Below are 7,828 nucleotides of genomic sequence, written 5' to 3' on the forward strand. Positions count from 1 at the left end.
TTTTTTTGCCACTACTGTAGAATTTCCATGTCTGTGTTTATGTTGCCGTAGGTGTGGTTGGCATTTGTGATATGTTCTGCGTATGTGGAAGTGTTTTGTAATTTTGTTTTGGCTGTGATGTGTTCTTTGTAACGTGTTTGAAATGATCTGCCTGTCTGTCCTATGTAGAAGTTGTTGCACATAGGACAGACAGGTAGACCAACCAGTTCTGAAGATAGCCCATAACAGGTTGGAACTATTCAACAAGATACTGTACCGGCACCTAATATTTAACACGCAAAAGCAATAAAATACAGTAGAACTTGGTTATAACGACATCCAAGGGACCTTGAAAATTATGTTGTTATAAAAGAGTGTTGTAGTAACCGAGATTCATATTATCAGTCTAGTGAGGTGGAAAATGAAAAATAATAAACATAATTAGGCTTATTTTAGATTTGTGTATTCACTTTTAACACAATAAAATACATGTACAATTATAAATACAGTATTCTGTATTAAAACAGTTTGTTCATTACTCACCAAACTTATTTACTGAGGAGAGAAGTAATCAGTCATTTTATTCTGTTGTCTCCTAATTGCCCAATATACACTTTCTAAATTAAATTCTATGTTCATTATTTCAGTTGCAATTTCACTGCTCCTTCTCCTAACTTCATACTCCCTCCTCTAGCTTCATAGAAATGTTCACAATTGTAATGGCTTCTAAAGTGTCACTCACTTCTTTTAGTGGCCATACTGCGTTAAAATGCGTGCACTTAGTGAAAACTTCATGTCGAAACTGACCACATGCAGGTACCATTAATACCGCATGAATTCGGGCAGGTTACAATGGGATGGGGAATCTGCCTGCATTACAGAGGTCTATGATAGGAGGGAACAGTAAAGGATTTGCCAGATTTCAGCAAAATACTTTGGTTCTTAGAAAATTGTATTCCAAATTGAGGTTGAAAATTACGTTATATGCGAGTTAGACGCATATACGTTTGTCGTATTAAGCAAGGTAGAAAAGCAAATGTCTTATGGGGAATTAGTTGGGACCACAGAATATTTGACGTTATAGGCGAGGTGTTGCACAAAACGAGGTCGCTATAACGAAGTTCTACTGTACATATTCCGAAGTGATATAATGTTAAAAGTTATGTAATCAAGATGCCTAAAAACTAATAGCTTACACTACACTATACACGAATGAGTATTTCTTCTGTGTTGCTAAATGATTAATAAACACACAATAGCTTGCACTGTGTTATGCACGAAAGAGTAATTCTTCTGTGTTGCTAAGTGATTAATAAACACACAATAGCTTGCACTGTGTTATGCACGAATGAGTAATTCTTCTGTGTTGCTAAGTGATTAATAAACACACAATAGCTTGCACTGTGTTATGCACGAATGAGTAATTCTTCTGTGTTGCTAAGTGATTAACAAACACACAATAGCTTGCACTGTGTTATGCACGAATGAGTAATTCTTCTGTGTTGCTAAGTGATTAATAAACACACAATAGCTTGCACTGTGTTATGCACGAATGAGTAATTCTTCTGTGTTTCTAAGTGATTAATAAACACAATAGCTTGCACTGTGTTATGCACGAATGAGTAATTCTTCTGTGTTTCTAAGTGATTAATAAACACACAATAGCTTGCACTGTGTTATGCACGAATGAGTAATACTGTCAGTAGCTCACAACAGACTGAGGTGAACTGCACATATGACATGCCCTACAAATGCCCTTGAACTTCGGTGCATAGAGGAAGTGCACTGTGGGAGGCAATATTTCTCTACATCCAGTGGCATCATATACGAGGACTCTGTGTATTCATATTTCAGATTAATGGTATGTAGGCTATAAAGTATTGAAGGAAATAAGTGCAAATATAATTGTATAATGGAGGGAGGGAAATGAACAGGCAAGCATTTTGGCATTTATTATTCACCATGTAGATTTTTACAAATCTTTGGCTTAGTGAAGCTTATTTCAAGGTTTGTAATGATATGTACTTTATAAAACCACATTGTGATTCACGATGCAAATTGATTAAAATGTAATACCGGTAATTGAATTTAAACACTCCCACACACTTTAATGTTATGAAACTTAGTTTGTAATATTTTAATTGACTAATACTACTAAGAACAAATTTACTACTAAAGTTCCGACGCTGTTATTTCCGGCGTGACTCCGCCTCTTTGCTTACGTCTTAGGAAGTGAAGGCTCTATAAAGTCTAGGTAGGTAGTATCCTTCGCCATTTTTGTTCTTACTTTGCCGAGCTACCATACGAGGAATCTATTTGCCACACCGTTAAACATTATCATGTCGTAGCTCCTATGATAATAAATCAAACGCAATGTAATTCAGCAAATAATTGAGCGGCAAATAACGTCTTTGTGTGCTCTCTGCGAACGCCAACGAAAGAGCTAAAATGGCGGGCGATTATATTAAGTATTTATCGGCCTTAAGAAATGAATCAGCGAATCACAAGACGCACACGTTTAAATGTAGCCGACCTGCAACGCGATTGGCTGCCAGAAATTAGAGCGACCGGACTATAATAAGTGTTCGCGTAGGCTTCAGCGGCTGGTGTACATGGTGTGTGGATAAGCTTCAGGGCTTCTACCGCGTTGTCTTGGTGTTATTGGCTGACGTTTCGACCGCTGTGTTGTGGTCATCTTCAGAGCAGTTGTTGGATAAGGAAATAGTCTGCGACTCGTGTATATATATATAGTAGTCTCGATGGGGGGAGTACTTGCGGTGATAGGTCGTAGGTTCTCCTTCTGGCATCTGATTGGTCCTACGTTGTCCAATCCGGTTGAGGTCTGTATGAAGGGGAGTATTCATATTAAATACTGGCCCTCATAAGGTCCGAAAGAGTGCCCTTGATACCGTGCCCGATGTCCGGATGAAGGGGGCCGCCGCGTACTTGTGGAGACCTGGTTTCTCGTTCCTAAGTATGATCTTGGAATAGACTTCCCCATGAGTTGCTGAGTTGTAACCCCTCGTCCTTGTTGATGTAGTTGGGATGTTGTTTGATGTGGAAGGCTTCTTTAACCAGTCTTCTGTGTAAGTTGTCTTCTTTATCTATTATCTGGATATTGTCGAATTCGATGGTGTGGCCTGAATCTGCTGAGTGTAAGGCTATTGCTGATTTTTCGTATGGTCCGTATTTGCAGAGTCGGATGTGTTCCTTCCTTCTATCTTCCACCGTATGTCCAGTTTGGCCTATGTATTTTAAACCGCAGGAGCAAGGGATCATGTATATTCCGGCTGATTGGAAGTATGGAAGTTTATCTTTAACTTTGACCAATGAGTGGGAAATCTTGTGTGGGGCGTTGTATACCTTCTTGAAGATGACCACAACATAGCGGTCGAAACGTCAGCCGCCAACACCAAGACAACGCGGTAGAAGCTCTGAAGCTTATCCACACACCACTTACTACTAATAAGTTTGACTAATTTTTTGTAAGTTCTTCTCTACTATCTCATTCTTAGATACAACATTGCATACCACAAATGATAAAATAAATACACAATTATTCCATTACTCAATTATTCTGCTACATGGTAAGCCATGAAACTAGAAAAAATCTTCATTAATTCATACGCAATCTGATTTATTGGTAAGATATGCATTTCTATATTTCATTTCTTATTGACCAAATTTACAAACCATAAATTTGAAAATATAAACATCATTTTAAACTTAATGAAAGGGATTAATGATTAAAATTGAATTGAAATCAGATAAAAATTGTGGATGTTTTGAAACTATATTGTACATACACTTAATGTCGATATGCATTGTCTCTAAATAGCTTATTTTTTCGTAGTTTATACAGAATGACAAAAAATTTGACCCACAAACTCTGAGAGCTTGTTATTTAGGACATCGCAAAAACCATTGTTTGTAATACCGCACCACATTTTCCTGTGAGGTATTGTATTGCACTATATTGTATTTATTTACATTCCATTCTATTCGTATGTTGCTTCACAGCTAGAATATGGAACATAAAAAAAATCTTAATAGTACTATAATATCATAATTCTAGTCACGGTCTAATTGAAATATATACAGAAGAGTTTTGAATATAGCCTACTAGTACGAGGTGCATCCAGAAAGTAAGTTTCCCCATTTTTTTTTTAAGAACACACACTTTCAGGAAAACCTTTATTGGCAACAGGTACAGCAATGTTTCAGCTATTTTTCAACATAGCTACCATCAGAATTGAGACACTTGGCGTATCGTGGGATCAACTTTTGTATCCCTCTGTCGTAGAACTCTGCCGCCTGTGAATGGAACCAGCATGTGACAGACGTCTTCAGCTCTTCGTCATTGCCAAAATGCTCACCGGAGGACAGGAATTTCTTGAGGTGCAAGAAAATGTGAAAATCGCTGGGAGCAAGATCAGGACTGTAGGGTGGATGATCAAACAACTCCCAGCCAAATTCCGTCAAAACAGCTGCTGTACATCGAGCCGTATGTGGACGAGCATTGTCATGGAGGAGCACAACACCTGCAGTAAGCATTCCACGCCTCTTGTCTTGAATGGCACGTCGCAATTTTCGCAGTGTTTCACAGTAACGGTCAGCGTTCACTGTTTCAATGAGGAAGTCAATGAGCAGAATGCCCTTCCTATCCCAGAACACCGTGCACATCACTTTCCGTACCGACAGCATCTGTTTGAATTTCGTCCTGACCGGAGATCCACTATGCCGCCAATGCATTGACTGCTGCTTGGTTTCTGGGGTGAAGTGCGAAATCCAAGTCTCATCGCCCGTGACGATCTTGTCGAGGAACTCGTTGCCGTCATCGTGATACCATTGCAGAAATGTCAGTGCTGCTCCTAAATGTTGCATTTTGTGTTCCGGTGTCAGGGTTTTCGGCACCCACCTGGCACACACTTTTTTGAACAGCAGGTGCTTAGTGACAATCTCATGCAACAAGGATCGCGATATTTGCGGAAAATGGCTGCCAGAGCTGCCGATGAATTTCAATTGGTGCAATGCTTTGTGCATTAAAGAACCTCGCAGGCGGCAGGAGAAGGAATAAGATCTTCCATTTCGGACCACTGCTGCCACGCTACTGGCACCAGGCGGGACCTGTCCGGCTGGCATATGATTGATACGTCATAGATCTGTTATGCATGCGCAATTGACACGGCTAATTACGTTTACTTTCAAGGGGAAAAAATCGGGAAACTTACTTTCTGGATGCGCCTCGTATAACACAAAGGTTTAGTATCAATACTTAATATAAGACAGAAATATTCATGAAGCATGTCGGCCTGGTTGGCGCAGTTGGTATAGCACTGGCTTTTTATGCCCGAGGTTGTCGGTTCAATCCCGGGCTAGGTCGATGGCATTGAAGTGTGCTTAAATGCGACAGGCTCATGTCAGTAGATTTACTGGCATGTAAAAGAACTCCTGTCGGACAAAATTCCGTCACACTGGCGACGCTGATATAACCTTGGCAGTTGCAAGAGTCGTTAAATATAACATAACATTTCATGAAGCGTTGTTGAATGTTATAAGTTCACTTATAGAATAGAAGGTGTAAGAAATTAGATACGGTACTTCTTTAAATTGGCCCTAAATAATCTTATGTTTTGAGTTTGATTTTTTATAGCCATAGGGAGGCTATTAAACGTTTTTACTGCCATATAATGCACTCCTTTTTGATAGCATGATAGACTTGCCGATGGAGTATGAAAATCATTTTTTTGACTCGTATTTATGCTATGAACTGTTACAAAGTTTTCATGATTACATACGAAGAAGTTTATTAATGAAAAAATATACTGACATGCCATGGGCATTATTTGTAGTTTTTTTGAAAATAGTCCTACATTGCTCCCTAGATTTGACACCTATTATTCTAAATACTCTTTTTTGTAGTAGGAATACTGCTATACTGTTACTATCTGTAGAATTTCCCCAAAATATTGTTCCAGAACTCATTACCGAGTGGAAGTATGCAAAGTATATTGTTTTTAAGGTATTGATATTTACTGTTTCTTCCTATGTAATAGCAAAGCATGCTGAATTTAGTTTGGGGCTAATTTCTTTAATATGATTTTTCCAGTGTAACACATTATCGATTTCTAAGCCAAGAAATTTGGATGTTGCTGTTTCTATTAGTGACTTATTGTTAATTAGATGCTGTTTGACCGCTGGATGTCTCTATCACTGTTTGTGACTTTAGAATTCACGACATTGGGTCAAGTGAATAAAATCTAGCAAAAGCTTTTACTAGTACATTTTACGCAAAAGCTACTAATATCAGTGAATAACATCTAAGATAAAGCTTTTGCTAAATAGAAAGATCTAGCGTTACTAGTAAAAGTTAAATTTTCCAGCATATACTAGAAAAAGTGTGAATAAAATAAAGCATTGTCTTGATTTTATTAGCAATTGCTTAAAAAAATTTTAAGTGTGGGTCAACCCAGACTTGAAGATTTCAGTCTTTTTCTAAACTCTCACCTGAGATGGCGGGATTTATGCAGATGAGGTCTCTCAAGTTCTACAGGGAACGAGTAAGGACCAGGGAAGAAGACTACTGTGATTTCTACAGGTTTAGTGAGGAGAATATGGAATGGATTGCTAATTATTTTCTTGGTGCGACGAATGAATCCAGAGGTGGTGCCTTGTCTTCCAAGCAACGGATGGAAATCTTTCTTCGCTTTGTAAGTGACCCTGGATTTCAGGCAAAACGGTGAGTTTTGTACTAGGCAAAATTATGGCTAAGTCTCACTTATGGATTAAATTTTCTAGAGATAATAATGAACTCAATACTGCCAGATTAGAATGGGCAGAAAAGTATCAATTTCCCAGCACCATAGGAGTCATAGATTGTACTCATGTCCACATTGTGAGGCCGTCACATAACGGGGATGAGTATATAAACAGAAAGGGCGAGGCTACTATCAATATGCAAGCTACCTGTAATACTAAAGAACAATTTACAAGTATAGATGCACAATGGCTGGGATCAGTCCAGAATTCTGAAATGCTCTGATATCTACCGTGCAATGAACAACCAGGAGGATTATGTACTTCTTGGTGATAGTGGTTATGGAATAACTCCCTGGCTCATGACACCATATAGACTACCCAACACTCCTCAAGAAATAGTCTACAACAACTTGTTTACAAAAGAGCGGGTAATAATTGAGAGGTGCTTTGGGCAATTAAAAAGAAGATTTCCTATCCTAAATCACGTGAGAGTTAAACTGGATAAGGTACCTGCTGTAACAATTAGTTGTGCCATACTTCATAACCTAGCCAAATACTTGAGGGATCCCAACCACTTTGAAGGAAATCAGATTGATGAATTTGAAGATGATCTTGAAGAAGGAAATTTGAGACGTCTGGAGCAAAGGAAGAGAGATGACATAAAGGAAGTTATTTATAATTTAAGACTTTAGTTGTATTTCAATTCAAACTTACGAAAATTACATTATTTTTACAATCATTATTAATTTAAATGCAAGAGATGTTTTCATTCTGTGACCATTCACAAAATTGTGTAAGTTAAGTCATTACTCTCACTATTACTTAGCCTATCGTTTTTCAATCTCTCTAATATTAACATCTCTTTTTCTTTTTGAATTTTTGTCAGCTGTAATTGTTCCAATAAAAGAAGTCTTTGTAATTCACTCGTTGTCAAATTCTTCGTTTCCTCTGTTTCCGTCAGAAAGAACTTGGACGTTTTTTAGGTGGCGATGGTGGGGAAAATTCCTAAGTAACTTGGGGTACCTCAGACCAATTACTAACAGTTAGGGCTCCTAAAATGAAAAAAAGTAATGTAAACTTTCATATTTTT

This window comes from Periplaneta americana, chromosome 6 (genome assembly GCF_040183065.1).
Source record: "Periplaneta americana isolate PAMFEO1 chromosome 6, P.americana_PAMFEO1_priV1, whole genome shotgun sequence".
NCBI lineage: Eukaryota > Metazoa > Arthropoda > Insecta > Blattodea > Blattidae > Periplaneta > Periplaneta americana.